Source organism: Oncorhynchus gorbuscha, linkage group LG13, assembly GCF_021184085.1.
Source record: "Oncorhynchus gorbuscha isolate QuinsamMale2020 ecotype Even-year linkage group LG13, OgorEven_v1.0, whole genome shotgun sequence".
Classification (NCBI taxonomy): Eukaryota; Metazoa; Chordata; class Actinopteri; order Salmoniformes; family Salmonidae; genus Oncorhynchus; species Oncorhynchus gorbuscha.
Window position 1 is genome coordinate 67,125,481 of NC_060185.1, and position 18,422 is coordinate 67,143,902.

The 18,422-nt window shown below is 42.8% G+C and overlaps 1 pseudogene; it reads left to right on the forward strand.

Annotated features, from left to right (window-relative positions):
* Positions 1 to 15,325, forward strand: part of LOC123993382 — a 31,022-nt pseudogene extending 15,697 nt beyond the window's left edge.
* Positions 15,326 to 18,422: the final 3,097 nt, after the last annotated feature.

Here is an 18,422-nt window from a genome sequence, read left to right on the forward strand (position 1 = left end):
TCTAAAACTTTCTAAAACTCGGACTTTCCGTCCTTAATATCATTGACGTCATGAGTCCACAGTTGTCTTGAAAGCACCAAGTCAGTCGAGTGAACTATCCCTTGTTGACTTCCGGCGCCGACTGAGATGGCCGCCTCGCTTCGCGTTCCTAGGAAACTATGCAGTTTTTTGTTTTTTTACGTGTTATTTCTTACATTAGTACCCCAGGTCATCTTAGGTTTCATTACATACAGTCGAGAAGAACTACTGAATATAAGATCAGCGTCAACTCACCATCAGTACGACCAAGAATATGTTTTCCGCGACGCGGATCCTGTGTTCTGCCTTACAAACAGGACAACGGAATGGATCGCATACAGCGACCCAAGGAAACGACTCCGAAAAAGAGGGAAACGCGGCGGTGTTCTGGTCAGACTCCGAAAAAGGGCACATCGCGCACCACTTCCCAGTATTCTTCTTGCCAATGTCCAGTCTCTCGACAACAAGGTTGATGAAATCCGAGCAAGGGTGGCATTCCAGAGGGACATCAGAGACTGCAACGTTCTCTGCTTTACGGAGACATGGCTTACTGGGAAAACGCTATCCAGGGCGGTACAGCCAACGGGTTTCTCCACGCATCGCGCCGACAGAAACAAACATCTATCTGGTAAGAAGAGTGGAGGGGCGTATGCCTCATGACTAACGGGACATGGTGTGATGAAGGAAACATACAGGAACTCAAATCCTTCTGTTCACCTGATTTAGAATTCCTCACAATCAAATGTAGACCGCATTATCTTCCAAGAGAATTCTCTTCGATTATAATCACAGCCGTATATATCCCCCCCCAAGCAGACACATCGATGGCTCTGAACGAACTTTATTTAACTCTTTGCAAACTGGAAAACATTTATCCGGAGGCTGCATTCATTGTAGCTGGGGATTTTAACAAAGCCAATCTGAAAACAAGACTCCCTAAATTTTATCAGCATATCGATTGCGCAACCAGGGGTGGTAAAACCTTGGATCATTGTTACTCTAACTTCCGCGACGCATATAAGGCCCTGCCCCGCCCCCCTTTCGGAAAAGCTGACCACGACTCCATTTTGCTGATCCCTGCCTACAGACAGAAATTAAAACAAGAGGCTCCCACGCTGAGGTCTGTCCAACGCTGGTCAGACCAAGCTGACTCTACACTCCAAGACTGCTTCCATCACGTGGACTGGGACATGTTTCGTATTGCGTCAGATGGGAATATTGACGAATACGCTGATTCGGTGTGCGAGTTCATTAGAACGTGCGTCGAAGATGTCGTTCCCATAGCAACGATAAAAACATTCCCTAACCAGAAACCGTGGATTGATGGCAGCATTCGCGTGAAACTGAAAGCGCGAACCACTGCTTTTAATCAGGGCAAGGTGTCTGGCAACATGACTGAATACAAACAGTGCAGCTATTCCCTCCGTAAGGCTATCAAACAAGCTAAGCGTCAGTACAGAGACAAAGTGGAATCTCAATTCAATGGCTCAGACACAAGAGGCATGTGGCAGGGTCTACAGTCAATCACGGACTACAAGATGAAATCCAGCCCAGTCACGGACCAGGATGTCTTGCTCCCAGGCAGACTAAATAACTTTTTTGCCCGCTTTGAGGACAATACAGTGCCACTGACACGGCCTGCAACGGAAACATGCAGTCTCTCCTTCACTGCAGCCGAGGTGAGTAAGACATTTAAACGTGTTAACCCTCGCAAGGCTGCAGGCCCAGACGGCATCCCCAGCCGCGCCCTCCGAGCATGCGCAGACCAGCTGGCCGGTGTGTTTACGGACATATTCAATCAATCCCTATACCAGTCTGCTGTTCCCACATGCTTCAAGAGGGCCACCATTGTTCCTGTTCCCAAGAAAGCTAAGGTAACTGAGCTAAACGACTACCGCCCCGTAGCACTCACTTCCGTCATCATGAAGTGCTTTGAGAGACTAGTCAAGGACCATATCACCTCCACCCTACCTGACACCCTAGACCCACTCCAATTTGCTTACCGCCCAAATAGGTCCACAGACGATGCAATCTCAACCACACTGCACACTGCCCTAACCCACCTGGACAAGAGGAATACCTATGTGAGAATGCTGTTCATCGACTACAGCTCGGCATTCAACACCATAGTACCCTCCAAGCTCGTCATCAAGCTCGAGACCCTGGGTCTCGACCCCGCCCTGTGCAACTGGGTACTGGACTTCCTGACGGGCCGCCCCCAGGTGGTGAGGGTAGGCAACAACATCTCCTCCCCGCTGATCCTCAACACGGGGCCCCACAAGGGTGCGTTCTGAGCCCTCTCCTGTACTCCCTGTTCACCCACGACTGCGTGGCCACGCACGCCTCCAACTCAATCATCAAGTTTGCGGACGACACAACAGTGGTAGGCTTGATTACCAACAACGACGAGACGGCCTACAGGGAGGAGGTGAGGGCCCTTGGAGTGTGGTGTCAGGAAAATAACCTCACACTCAACGTCAACAAAACTAAGGAGATGATTGTGGACTTCAGGAAACAGCAGAGGGAACACCCCTATCCACATCGATGGAACAGTAGTGGAGAGGGTAGCTAGTTTTAAGTTCCTCGGCATACACATCACAGACAAACTGAATTGGTCCACTCACACTGACAGCGTCGTGAAGAAGGCGCAGCAGCGCCTATTCAACCTCAGGAGGCTGAAGAAATTCGGCTTGTCACCAAAAGCACTCACAAACTTCTACAGATGCACAATCGAGAGCATCCTGGCGGGCTGTATCACCGCCTGGTACGGCAACTGCTCCGCCCTCAACCGTAAGGCTCTCCAGAGGGTAGTGAGGACTGCACAACGCATCACCGGGGGCAAACTACCTGCCCTCCAGGACACCTACACCACCCGTTGTTACAGGAAGGCCATAAAGATCATCAAGGACATCAACCACCCGAACCACTGCCTGTTCACCCCGCTATCATCCAGAAGGCGAGGTCAGTACAGGTGCATCAAAGCTGGTGACAAATCATGCATTCCAATTCTTGCATAGATTGTACTGGACACATATTATGTGTGTAAAATACTTGAATGTTGTACTGACTGTGATGCGCTAATGCTAAGCTATTTGCCAGCCAAGTGTGGCGCCATGTTTGTTGACATCATAAATTGTATTCTGTTTGTCACGTAAGCGTCTGTCAGACCAAAGATGTTATAACAAAACAAAATCAAATCAAATCAAATCAAATTTTATTTGTCACATACACATGGTTAGCAGATGTTAATGCGAGTGTAGCGAAATGCTTGTGCTTCTAGTTCCGACAATGCAGTGATAACCAACAAGTAATCTAACTAACAATTCCAAAACTACTGTCTTATACACAGTGTAAGGGGATAAGGAACATGTACATAAGGATATATGAATGAGTGATGGTACAGAGCAGCATACAGTAGATGGTATCGAGTACAGTATATACATATGAGATGAGTGTGTAGACAAAGTAAACAAAGTGGCATAGTTAAAGTGGCTAGTGATACATGTGTTACATAAGGATGCAGTCGATGATGTAGAGTACAGTATATACATATGCATATGAGATGAATAATGTAGGGTAAGTAACATTATATAAGGTAGCATTGTTTAAAGTGGCTAGTGATATATTTACATCATTTCCCATCAATTCCCATTATTAAAATGGCTGGAGTTGGGTCAGTGTCAATGACAGTGTGTTGGCAGCAGCCACTCAGTGTTAGTGGTGGCTGTTTAACAGTCTGATGGCCTTGAGATAGAAGCTGTTTTTCAGTCTCTCGGTCCCAGCTTTGATGCACCTGTACTGACCTCGCCTTCTGGATGATAGCGGGGTGAACAGGCAGTGGTTCGGGTGGTTGATGTCCTTGATGATCTTTATGGCCTTCCTGTAACAACGGGTGGTGTAGGTGTCCTGGAGGGCAGGTAGTTTGCCCCCGGTGATGCGTTGTGCAGTCCTCACTACCCTCTGGAGAGCCTTACGGTTGAGGGCGGAGCAGTTGCCGTACCAGGCGGTGATACAGCCCGCCAGGATGCTCTCGATTGTGCATCTGTAGAAGTTTGTGAGTGCTTTTGGTGACAAGCCAGCTAAGGCAAAATGGCAAAATGTTTTTCAAAAGCACCGCAAATGTATTTTTTGTCTGTTATGGGTCCAGAGGCTGTCATAACCTGCTGGGGCAATGAGGGAGTTATTTTTCCAAAGATTTAACCAATTACCATAATTTAGCTGGATTTCCACCACTCTCATATACACAATTCAAGAAGTATGTCAACTTTGCATTTCTAACTAGAGAAGGACATCCATTTCTCAAATATCTGAAGGACTGCACGTCAGAGGTAGAATCAGGAAATGTAGCCTTAGACCAAGCTAAGTTTCTTTCATGAAACTCTTTCATTTCACCTGGCAAGTCTTTTAAGAACAAATTCATATTTATAATGATGTCTTACCCCAGCCAAACCCAGACAACGCTGGGCCAATTGTGCAACACCCTATGGGACTCCTATTCTCGGCCAGATGTGACACAGCCTGGATTTGAACCAAGAACTGTAGTGATGCCTCGTGCACTGAGCTGCAGTGCGTTAGACCGCTGCGCCACTCAGGAGCCCAATGGAAAGTCAAACAGAGAGGTAAAACATTTAAGAGCCTGATCCGAATCAGAGCTATAGGACACACCCTCCCAATCATACAACCCCAGGTCACACAGGAAATATGTTGCTCATTGAAAGTTCTGACATTTCTCTTTGTAATAATGCATGGATACAATTTCGGTAGCTTAGTATCTTTAGTGCAGGCAATGAGACAATGGTCATTGAGCTCGTTAGCAAAGATTCCATTGGCTGTATACTTATGAGGTGTGTTTGTCAGAATGATATCCAAAATAATAGATTTTTCAGGGTGTTTTAAGTTGGGGCGAGTTGGTTCAGTTGAGTTAAATTTAGCGTATTACAAATATCTTTCAGTCTATCTGATACTGGCATCAACCAATCCAGGTTAAGATTACCCAATATGAATAATTCAGATTTAGCATAGATAGACAGCAATTCAGACAATTTGCTAAGAGCAATTGGGAGGGCTGAGGGATAGCGACAAACTCCCACTAACGTTAGTTGGGCATTATTACCAAGGCCCACATTTAGGACAAGACATTTAAAAGCCTAGGCGTCCCGCTAGTGGGATAACTTCCGGCGAAACTGGAGGGCGCGCAATTCAAATAAATAATCATAACAATTATGGATCTTAAACATTTAGGTGCATATAAGTGTCTTATATTGGTTGAAATCTTAAATTCTTATTAATCTAACCATACTGTCCGATGTACAGTAGCTATTGCAGCAAAAATGTGCGATGCGATTGTTTGAGGACGGCGCCCCACATCAAAATATTTTTCCACCAGCATAGGTTTCATAAATTCACAAATAGCGATTAAATATTCACTTACTTTTCTTCCTCTGATTTGTCATCCGAAGGGTCCCAGCTATAACATGTAGTGTCGTTTTGTTATATATATATATATATATATATATATATATATATATATATATATATATATATTGTTTCTTTATATCCCAAAAAGTCAGTTTAGTTGGCGCGATTGATTTGAGTAATCCACTCGTTCAACATGCAGAGAAAGGAATCTTACAGAAAGAAGTATGTTCAATAGGAAACCGATTTGAGCAGGTTCGTCCTGTCTTCATGGCACGCGCAAACACGAATTTCCAAGACTGTGTCCCTGTACTAAAAGTGATATTTCTTATTCGTTTTTGAAACCTGAAACCTTGAACATAGATTGCTGACACCCTGTGGAAGCCATAGGAATTGCATCCAGGGAGCTAATTCTCAGTATGACCTTATACTTGCTATTGTAAGAGGATGGTCTCTCAAAGAAAAACAATTCCGGTTGGTTTTCTTTGGATTTTCTCCTATCATATCTATTGTGTTATATTCTCCTACATTGTTTTAACATTTCTACAAAATTCAAAGTGTTTACTTTCCAATGGTACCAATTATATGCATATCCTGGCTTCAAGGGCCTGAGCAACAGGCAGTTTACTTTGGGCATGTCATTCAGGTGGAGATTGAGAAAAAAAGGGGCCTTCCCCTAAGAAGTTAAATTGCTTGTGGACATAGGTGGTAATACACACAGCAACATTCAAGTTGTTCTTTATGAATATGGCGACACCCCCACCTCTGCTGTCTCTGTCAAATAAATAAACATTATATCCATTTAGAGACATATCAGAGTCTGGCACGTACTTTTTTTTAACCAAGTCTCAGTAATTATCTAAATGTCCACTTTAATTTGAGAAGCCAGAATTCCAAAAAGATACATTTTCGAAATCAAACTTCTGACATGTACATGAATCAGTCCAAGGCCACAGCTTGTGGGATTTCAGATCAGCTGAGTTTCTAACACAAACATGCTATGTTCAGTTTGCAGTGGTGTAAAGTACTTAAGTAACATACTTTAAAGTACTACTTAAGTTGTTTTTTGGGGTATCGGTACTTTACTTTACTATTTATATTTTTGACAACTTTTACTTTTACTTCACTACATTCCTTAAGAAAAAACTTTTTACTCCATACATTTTTCCCTGACACCCAAAAGTACTCATTACATTTTGAATGCGTAGCAGCACAGGAAAATGGTCCAATTCACACACTTATCAACAGAACGTCTCTGGTCATCCCTACTGCCTCTGATCTGACGGACTCATTAAACACAAATGCTTTTCTCCATAAACATAAACAATAATTAAATGGTGCCGTCTGGTTTGCGTAATATAAGGAATTGAAATTCTTTATAATTTTACTTTTACTTTTGATACTTAAGTACATTTTGGCAATTACATTTACTTTTGATACTTAAGTATATTTACAACCAAATACTTTTAGACTTTTACTCAAGTAGTATTTTACTGGGTGACTTTTACTTGAGTCCTTTTCTATTAAGGTATCTTTACTTTTGCTCAAGTATGACAATTGGATTGATACCCCATCACTTCTTATCTCCTTTTTTCATGTTAGCACTCAGCATTCAAGCCCCTCTCCTGTTTGGATGCAGGCCGTCTCTTTTTAGGAACTGCGGTCGCTCCCAAAACAAATAGAAATTGTCAATAAAATTCAACACTTTTTCAGTGATGAGTCCTGATTTTATACAAGGTACAGTACATTAATATATATACTTGTGTATTTTGCATTTTCAGGTGTTTTGGGTGAACTTGCTCTGTGTCAACATAAACTCAAATCTAACCTGAAGAAGAAGTGTGAGAGTGTGTTTGAGGGAATAGCAAAACAAGGAAACCAGACACCTCTCTATACAGAGCTCTACATCACAGAGGGTGGAAGTGGAGAGATCAATAATGAACATGAGGTGAGAAAGATTGAGACAGCATACAGGAGATCCGCAAGACAAGAGACACCAATCAAATGTAATGACATATTTCAACCCTTACCTGGACAAGACAAAAGGTATCAGAACTGTGCTGACAAAGGGAGTCGCTGGCATTGGAAAAACAGTCTCTGTGCAGAAGTTCATTCTAGATTGGGCTGAAGGAAAAGAACACCAGGATGTCGAGTTGATATTCTCACTGCCTTTCAGGGAGCTAAATTTGATGAAGTCGAAAAAACGGAGTTTGATGGAACTTCTTCATCACGTTTTCACGGAAACCAAAGAATCTGGAATAACAGATTATGAAAAGTACAACGTTCTGTTTGTTTTTGATGGTCTGGATGAGTGCCGACTTCCTCTAGACTTCCAAAACAATAACAACTGCTGTGATGTCACAGTCAACCTCAGTGGACGTGTTGCTGACAAACCTCATCAAGGGGAATCTGCTCCCATCTGCACAACTGTGGATAACCTCCCGACCTGCAGCTGCCAATAACATCCCTCCTGAGTGTGTTGACAGGGTGACAGAGGTACGAGGGTTCAAAAACACACAGAAAGAGGAATACTTCAGGAAGAGAATCAATGATCAGAACCTGGCCAGCAAAATCATCTCACACATTAAGTCACCAAGGAGCCTCTATATCATGTGCCACATACCAGTGTTCAGTTGTATTTCAGCCACTGTTCTAGAGAGAATACTTGGTCAATCTCAAAGTGGAGAGATGCCCAAGACACTGACCCAAATGTACTCACACTTCATGGTCTTCAACAAGCTAATCAAAAAACTGAAATATTCTAAAGATGCAGAGGAAACTGAGACAACTGATAAAGAGATCATTATGACCCTGGGGAGGCTGGCCTATGAACAACTGGAAAAGGGCAATCTGATCTTCTATGAAGAAGACCTAAGAGAGTGTGGCATTGATGTCACAGAAGCTTCAGTGTACTCAGGAGTGTGTACACAGATCTTCAGAGAGGAGTGTGGGTTGTACCAGAAGAAGGTGTACTGCTTTGTACATCTGAGCATTCAGGAGTTTCTGTCAGCGTTGTATGTGTTTCTCACATTCACCAATAACAATGTTAATCTTATGGACAAACAGCAAACCACCTCCAAAGAACCTCAGGTATATAAAGATACACCTGCAACCATCCTGCACAAGAGTGCAGTGGACAAGGCCTTACAGAGTGACAATGGACACCTGGACATGTTCCTCTGCTTCCTTCTTGGCCTCTCAATGGAGTCCAATCAGTCTCTCCTACGAGGCCTACTGACACAGACAGGAAGCTGCTCACAGACCAATGAAGAAACAGTTGAGTACATTAAAGAGAAGATCAAGGAAAATCCCTCTCCAGAGAGATGCATCAATTTGTTCCACTGTCTAAACGAGCTAAATGATCAATCTCTAGTTAATGAGATCCAAGCTTACCTGAGTTCAGGAAGCATGTCCAAACAATAACTCTCATCTGCACAGTGGTCAGGTATGGTCTTTGTGTTGCTGACCTCAGAAGAGGAGTTAATGTGTTTGACCTGAGGAAATACTCTAGATCAGAGGAAGGTCTCCTGAGACTGCTGCCAGTGGTCAAAGCCTCCACAACAGCGCTGTAAGATTTTACCTCTTTTGTCAAACAGAAAACTCACTTATACCAAAAAATACTTTTATTAGCCATAGTTTTATTTATGTCAGCTTAAAAAGGAATTATATTCACTGAAGTATGCTACATGTATTAATGAGGAAGTTACACAAAACATACATTTGGCTATTTAGAAGTAACATTTACATGAACTATTCTTAATGTATAATATTATTAGCCTATAGCCACTATAACCTTGACACTAACTTTGTTTTGTTAATCTAAACATTCTCGGATCTTGTATAAGTTGCCACAGTAAAACATACAGAAGAGCAAAACTTCTTATATGTTTTACATATATTATATTTTAGGCTAAATGGGTGCAACCTGACAGAGAGATGTGATGCATTGGCTTCAGCTCTCAGCTCGAACTCCTCACACCTGAGAGAGTTGGACCTGAGTAGCAATGACCTGCAGGATTCAGGAGTGAAGCTGCTCTCTGCTGGACTGGGGAGTCCACACTGTAAACTGGAGACACTAAGGTGAGTCCCCTACAGGTTGTGGGAAATATTTTCAAACGGGGACATGTTTTATGATTTTTAGATGAACAGCTTCGGGCTTAACAATACGAAACGTAATCTTAGAGACCAAATGTTGAGTAATATCTGAGAGGAAAGTTTCTGCCTCATCAGGTTGTCATTCTGTGGAGTCACAGAGGAAGGTTGTGCTTCACTGGCATCAGCTCTGAGGTCAAACCCTTCACACCTGGTAGAGCTGGACCTCAGCTACAATCACCCAGGAGACTTAGGTGTGGAATCGTTGTCTGCTGAACTGGAGGATACACACTGCAAACTGGAAAAACTCAGGTATAAGGCAGTAAAATAATTACTTTTTTAGTGTTCACCATGGATAAGGTTTGATACCAGTTTGATATGTGGAGAATTTGTTTCTCTTATGGTCTCAGAGATCTTACCATGATTGTCATGACATTTTTTCTTTCCTACAGTGTGGACAATGATGCAGAGTACTGGCTAAAATCTGGCCTGAAGAAATGTAAGTCAGTCACTTTTAAGAAAAGGACACATTTTTTAAATGAAGGGCCCTATACAGTTTGAAGATTGTTCAGCTTGATGACATTGCTATATTGCTTTTTGGCAAAATTATTTCTATACAAGGCTCTGGATACCTCAAATCCTTTCTAACAACCAGTGGATAATTAAGTGACAATTCCAGATAAGCTGTGGTTTATAGAATATATTGCCACAAGTGTTGCAAACCATACCAATATATCCTATAAACCATGGCTTTGAGGGCATTATACTTTTTATACAGTGGTTACCAACACATTAAAATAATGATTTAGATATTTCCGTGAAAAACATTATTTTCATAAATGTATTCATATGATTTCATCCTTCCACGAGGATATAGTCCCGACACATCTATAATAAAAATAATATAATAACATCTGGTCATCCATTCTATTTCTGAGGTTGCTAGCCAAGCCCCACAGGTTCCCCTCTTTCTCAATGTTAGAGACCATTCATTGAATATTTAAGTAATATAAAATGCATGTGGATAAGGTTCGTTTCCCATCCATTATGGACTACCCTGTCAAGCAGCAGACGGTTGGTTTTGCCTATGTAGTTAGCTAGAAAAGATCAGCAAGCTAGCTAGAAACTGTGTAAAGTTGCATAGACAAACATAGATTGTGAACTTCGTTTCTAGCTAACATTATCCCCCTATTCAACGTGGTTTTAACCAATCACCATCCAGGATTAGACCCACCCTTTGTATAACCACCACCTAGAGATAAAGGATAAATACAATTAAGGTCCATTGCATATCAATATCAAATCCTTTTGGGGTAACGCCTAAGACCTTACCGTGATTGTCTTCAATTGAAATGGTCAACAAGAAACATAAATAGCTTCTTAGCAAAGAACAATTTCTCAAGCAAGAATTTTGCTAGGACTGTCTGGGAGATGTCTGAGTGGGAAGGGGAAAACTGAAAACTAGCTGTTATTGGCAGAGGTTTGGAACTCTCTTAACTGATGTCACCAGGCCAAAACTCCATCTCACTGAAAGAGACTGGAATTGCAGGTGGTGTTTTCAAACAGCTCGTACACTAAAATGGCTCGATCATCAGTTTCACAATTTCACAATATTATTCCAACCTCTTAGTGTGGAAATATAGACTGAGTGTACAAAACATTATAAACACCTGGTCTTTCCATGATATAGACTGACCAGGCGAATCCAGATGAAAGCTATGATCCATTTATGTCCCTTGTTAAATCCACTTGGTGTCCCTAATGTTTTGTACACTCAATATATTTAAAACACAGAAAATCACGTGTTTGACTGCACTGGGCCTTTAATTGAGTTTAAAGTGAAAGAACACAGAATGAAAACTACATCTGGATTTTTTAAACCTTCCGTTTTCGACTCGACGTGTCATACATGAATAATACACCATCTATAGGCATAATCTTTTCCTGGCAGAGAAAGCAATCCTTAAATTCTATGCATGAAATATTTTGTTTATGTTAGCTGTGTATTGCGATATTGTGCTGTATTGGGATGTATCCCTTAGTTGTGGATTATTCTGGTGGGTGGCAACGGAAAATAACCCTAACCTTGTGACCGGCCTCACCAAATACATTTGTCCCATAAACAAAGGCATATCTCGCATATCTATAATCTCTAGGAACACCATTTACCAGTCGTAAGGTTACACGTGTTCCTCGCTACCAGATAAACGTTTGAATCTAGCTGTTGTCCTAACCGCACTATAGTCCTGCTGTGTAGACTAGATTACGTGGTAGAAAGTGCGTCATAAAATGTGCATGGCCTAATGGGAGCGCACTGTCTAATTTAGCAGGCATTGGTGATGGGAAGTTCGACTCTTTTTATTGAAACAGATTTTTAAAAACTTGTTCAGTTAAAATAACGAAACTTTCGAATTATTTAATTCAGTAATGCCCAGAGCGCGCAGGACCCCCTGCCCGTGAATGATTAACTAAAACCTCAAAAGAGTCATGCTACTACAAGACTCTCGTTCACCATAAGTGATCTATTGGAGCTGTAATTTGTGAATGAGACTAACAAAAGTGTGCTTCAGACAATGTACATTTGTGATGACTAAGCCTACAAATAAAAGTATTTCTTGATACCTTTGAAACGAAGTCTATTTGCGGCTGCAATAGGACTAGATTGTGAACGACCCTTGGCGGAATGACCTGACTGTTGCGATGGAGAGAAGCACATATCGTTTACGAACTGCAGCAGCCCAACCAAACAATTTGTTCTCGAGTTCGAGTTTGTTGAGCAGACGCGGGCTTTCTAGACTATGTTTTGGTTGTACATTGTTGTGTCCATCGATAACATTCAATAATCAATTAACTATACTGAACAAAAATATAAACTTAACATGTAAATTGTTGGATCCATGAGCTGAAATGAAAGATCCCAGAAATGTTTCATATGCACTAAAAGCTTATTTCTCTCAAATGTTAAGCACAAATTTGCTAACATCCCGGTTAGTGAACATTTCTCCTTTGTCAATATAATCCATCCACCTGACAGGTGTGGCATATCAAGAAGCTGATTAAACAGCATGATCATTACACAGGTGCACCTTGTCCTGGGGACAATAAAAGGCCACTTTAAAATGTACAGTTTTGTCACACAACACAATGCCACAGATGTCTCACGTTTTGAGCCTCCTCCATAAGGGCCTCCAACGTCGTTTTAGAGAATTTGGCAGTACGTCCAACCGGCCTCACGACCGCAGACCACGTGTAACTGTGCCAGCCCAGGACCTCCACATCCATCGTCTTTACCTGCGGGATCGTCTGAGACCAGCTGTTGAAACTGTGGGTTTAAACAACCAAATAATTTCTGCTGTCAGAAACCGGCTCAGGAAGCTCATCTGCGTGCTCGTCGCCCTCGTCAGGGTCTTGACCTGACTGCAGTTCAGCGTAACTGACTTCAGTGGGAGAATTCTCACCTTCGATGTCCACTGCCTTGCTGGAGAAGTGTGCACTTCACAGATGAATCCCGGTTACCACTGGACCGGGCAGATGGCAGACGTGTGTATGGGGTTGTGTGGGCAAGTGGTTTGCTGATGACAACTTTGTGAACAGAGTGCCCCATGGTGGCGTTTGGGAAATGGTAAGGGCAGGCATTAGCTAGTGGGCGGCAGGTAGCCTAATGAGTGGAAGGTAGCCTAGTGGTTAGCCTAGTGGCCAATAACTGGAAGGTTGCTGGATCAAATCTCTGAGCTGACAAGGTCAAATCTGTCATTCTGCCTCTGAACAAGGCAGTTAACCAACTGTTCCCCGATAGGCTGTTATTGTAAATACGATTCGTTCTCAACTGACTTTCTTAGTTAAATAAATAAAAGCTACAGACAACAAACACAATTACATTCTATCAATGGGAATTTGAATGCACAGAGATCCTGAGGCCCATTGTCGTTCCATTCATCCGCCACAATCACCTCATATTGCAGCATGATAATGCACGGCCCGATGTCGCAAGGATCTGTACGCAAATCGGAAAATGTCCCAGCTCTCCTATGGCCTGCATACTCACCAGACATGTCATCCATTGAGCATGTTTGGGATGCTTTGTGTCGACGTGTACGACAGCGTGTTCCAGTTCCCGCCAATATCCAGCAACTGCACACAGCCATTGAAGAGGAGTGGGACAACATTCCACAGGCCACAATCATCAGCCTGCTCAACTCTTTGCAAAGGAGATGTATCACAAGGCATGAGGCAAATGGTGGTCACACCAGATACTGACTGGTTTTCTGCTCCATGCCCTACCTTCTTTTTTTAAGATGTCTGTAACCAATATATGCATATCTGTATTCCCATTCATGTGAAATCCATAGATTAGGATGAATAAATAACGAATGTATTTAAATTGAATTGATTTAAATTGACTGATTTCCTTATATGAACTGTAACTCAGTAAAATCTTAGAAATTGTTGCATGTTGCATTTATACTTTTGTTCAGTGTACAAATGATTTACAAATTAGTATGGCAAGCTTCTTATTTACTGTTGTGAATGTGAATACATGAAAGCAGTGCATTGCATTCTGTTCAAAGGAATTTAGAACTTGATCAATGCTGCTTGCTGTGTCGGGTTACCATGACAACAGTCGCAACAACAGGGTCAAAGTTGAATGTCTCTTGCTTAGTTGCCGCCAAATCAATGGCAATATAAACGGTGAATGCCGACAAGAAAGAGGTTAAGATGGAGCGGTTTGAAAAGAGTGCATTCCAACGTTGGCCAATTGTTTTTACTGGCAACATACTGTGAATCCTATGTGAAATAAGTATTAGTTTGCATTAGACTTGTTCCTTATGAGCAGAACTACTTTTTGATGGGGTTTAAAGAGTTGGTGTTATGAAGGTTCATCTTGTGATATTTTTGTCTCCCTCATCAGATACATGTGAGCTGACACTGGAACCGAACACAGCACACAAACTGTTAACTCTATCCAAGGAGAACAGAAAGATTACATGGGGGAAAGAGCAGCCGTATCCTGATCACCCAGCGAGATTTGAGTGTTACCCGCAGGTTCTGTGTCGAGAGGGTCTGACTGGGCGCTGTTACTGGGAGGTAGAGTGGAGTGGGTTTGGGGCTTATATTGGAGTGGCATACAAAGGAATCTGCAGGAAAGGAACGGAAAATGATTCTATCCTAGGCCATAACCGTATGTCCTGGACAATGCGGTGCGCTGAAGATCATTACATTACCCGGCATAGTAATAAGACCATTACAATACCCGTTCCCTCAGTCTACTCATACAGAGTAGGGGTATATCTGGACTGGCCGGCCGGCACTCTGTCCTTCTACAGTGTCTGCTCTGGCACACTGACCCACCTGCATACATTCCACGCTACATTCACTGAGGCCCTCTACCCAGGATTTAGGGTTTGGAATGGTGAATCTTCTCTTTCAATTTAGCAGATTAAATACCCAGCAAGGGTTTTTGGGGGATTTCGAACTACAGTACCAGTCAAAAGTTTGGACACACCTACTCATTCAATGGGTTTTCTTTATTTTTACTATTTTCTACAGAATAATAGTGAAAACATCAAAACTATGAGATAACATACAGTGTATATTGTCACGTCTACTCCCGCACCTCCTCTCCGGCGCTCTACGTCGCCAGGTTATTCATTATTATGCACACCTGCCTCCATCGTTACCCACACCTGCCACCATCGTTACCCACACCTGAGGCTCATCAGACTCACCTGGACTCCATCACCGTCCTGATGACCTCCCCTATATCTGTCACTCCCTTTGGTTCTTTCCCCAGATGTTATTGACTCTGTTTCTTTGTTTCATGTCTGTATGCTACTGTAAGAGTAATGTATATATATATGCCAATTATTTGATGGTCCGACCGCATTCTGTCCCCTATTAACACTTTTTAAACTTCTGGTGCCAGAGAGAATGACATAAGAATGTAGTCAAGACGACTAGCTTGATTGAGCCTCCACCATGTATATCTCACTGGGTCTGGGTATTTAAGCCTTCATATATCCACTAGTTTGAAAATATCCATGACATTTGTGAATTCCTGAAGTGCATGAGGGTGATAGTTTGTAGCGTGATTTCCTTTATGGTCCGTATTATAATCTCCTACCATAATAATAGTCTTAGTCTTGTATAATAGTCTTGTAGGGTTGATCAATTATTATATATATTCTAAAAGAAGCGTGGATCATCATTATTTAGACCATAAAGGTTCATGAGCCATATCTGTTTACTAATGAGCCATATCTGTTTATTAATAAGCAATATCTGTTTATTAATGAGCCATATCTGTTTATTAATGAGCATATCTGTTTATTAATGAGCCATATCTGTTTATGGTCCAATAACATATTTAAAATCACCCATCTACCTTGAGGATCTGTTTGGACAATTTGCACATTCGGATAAAAATGACTGTTGATACATACCATCACCCCTTTTGAGTTTCCTTTTGTGTGTCTTTAACCCCCAGTCATTTCTCCACACAACTTCATCTAAAATTGTTGAATGAGTTTCCTGTAAATAATAGATATTATATTCCTTCCAATCAAGCCAGGTACATACTGATTGTCTTTTCTTATTATGTGCCAAGCCATTACAATTATAACTAGCTATACTTATTTCACCATTTACCATAATGATATACACGTTTCAAATGTATTTATCATATATATGTTTGTACATTTACCATTAAAAAGTACCATAGTGATTGAGGGTCCATAAAGCTGTACCATGATATTTCCATTGGTACTAAGTAACCCTCCCATCCTGTAGAGGTTAACCAGTGTCAAGTTCTAGGTGATGGAGATCAGATCCACCCCCTTCCCCTGAAACACAAACACACTGGTCCCCCTTTGTGACCATTTTCCAAAGCATCTGTGTGCAGTCAGACCTTTGATTATTTTGTGCCACCAAGATGGAGTAGCAGTGTAGTCGTGTTTTGTTCGTCCTCTCGTGTACTTTTGTATTTTTTGTATATATATATTTTCGCTTTTTAATTCCGGTAACCTGCCTCATTCAATGTGATACGGAATCGCTATTATTAAAAAAAAACTAACCAGCTAATTAGCTACAAGCTATTTAGTCATTGTTAGCCACTGCTAGCGGCTTTTACCTTCTGCACAGATACCAGCCCTGTTCTTAGCCTGGATATTACTCGCCAATCTACCAGTACCGGCCTGTCTCTCCACAACAATGCCGGATTCCTGCCGTAATCCCTGGGCCACTACTTCTAATCTTCACAGCTAGCTTGCACCCTCCGTGGCACCCAGTACCGAAGCTATCCCTGAGGCCCACCCCCCCGGCCTACTCAGCTGTTCACCCGAACGCCACTCATACACGGCTAGAGCCCAATACTCCACCGGATCCTTGCTGTAAACTCTGGACCTTGGCACCGGATCACCGCTGCTACCGATTGGCTATAGTGGCCAACGCCACTGCCACGAAGTTAGCACGAGTTAGCCGTGAGCCAGGCACATCTCCCGGCTAGCAAACAACATTCTACAATACCTCTTTCTCCATCTGGCTTGGATTCTCTGTCGACGCGGCGCCCTGCCGCACCACCACGTCTGGTCTGCCGATGAATACTCCATCCGCTGTGCCTTCAACCGGCCTCAGTCTGAGCAGACCCCCCCCCTACCACCCCCGGGCTACTAACTTTAAACACCGTGTCGCCCCGTGCTAGCGTAGTGACGGCTTCCCTGTTCGATCTACTGCTGCCCCCTGGACACTATGATCACTTGGCTACCTAGCTGATTCCTGCTGGACTGTCCATTAATCACGGTACTCCATTCTGTTTATTTATGTTTTATCTGTCGGCCCCAGCCGCGAACTCAGGCTCTGTGTGTAGTTAATCCGACCCTCTCTGCCTAGTCATCGCCATTTTACCTGCTGTTGTTGTGTTAGCTGACTAGCTGTTGTTGTCTCTCCTGTTGTTTTAGCTAGCTCTCCCAATCAAGACCTGCGATTACTTTATGCCTTGCTGTATGTCTCTCTCAAATATCAATATGCCTTGTATACTGTTGTTCAGGTTGTTTTAGTTACAATGGAACCCCTAGTTCCACTCCTCATACATCTGATACCTCATTTGTCACACTTCCCACAAATGCGGTGACCTCACCCATTATAACCAGCACGTCCAGAGACACAACCTCTCTTATCATCACCCAGTGCCTGGGCTTACCACCCGCACCCCACCATACCCCTGTCTGCACATTATGCCCTGAATATATTCTACCACGGCCATAAATCTGATCCTTTTATTCCTTGTCCCCAACGCTCTAGACGACCAGTTTTGATAGCCTTTAGCCGCACCCTCATCCTACTCCTTCTCTGTTCCTCAGGTGATGTGGAGGTAAACCCAGGCCCTGCATGTCCCCAGGCACCCTCATTTGTTGACTTCTGTGATCGAAAAATCCTTGGTTTCATGCATGTCAACATCAGAAGCCTCCTCCCTAAGTTTGTTTTACTCACTGCTTTAGCACACTCTGCCAACCCTGATGTCCTTGCCGTGTCTGAATCCTGGCTTAGGAAGACCACCAAAAATTCTGAGATTTCCATACCCAACTATAACACTTTCCATCAAGATAGAACTGCCAAAGGTGGAGGAGTTGCAATCTACTGCAGAGATAGCCTGCAAAGTTCTGTCATACTTTCCAGGTCTATGCCCAAACAGTTCGAACTTCTAATTAAAAAAATTAATCTCTCCAGAAATACTGTTGCCGCCTGCTACCGATCCCCCTCAGCTCCTAGCTGTGCCCTCGACACAGTACAGAGGGAGGGATCCTGAGAGGAGTGGTGTGAGTAGTAGATCTGTACCAGTACAGATGGAGGGATCCTGAGAGGAGTGGTGTGAGTAGTAGATCTGTACCAGTACAGAGGGAGGG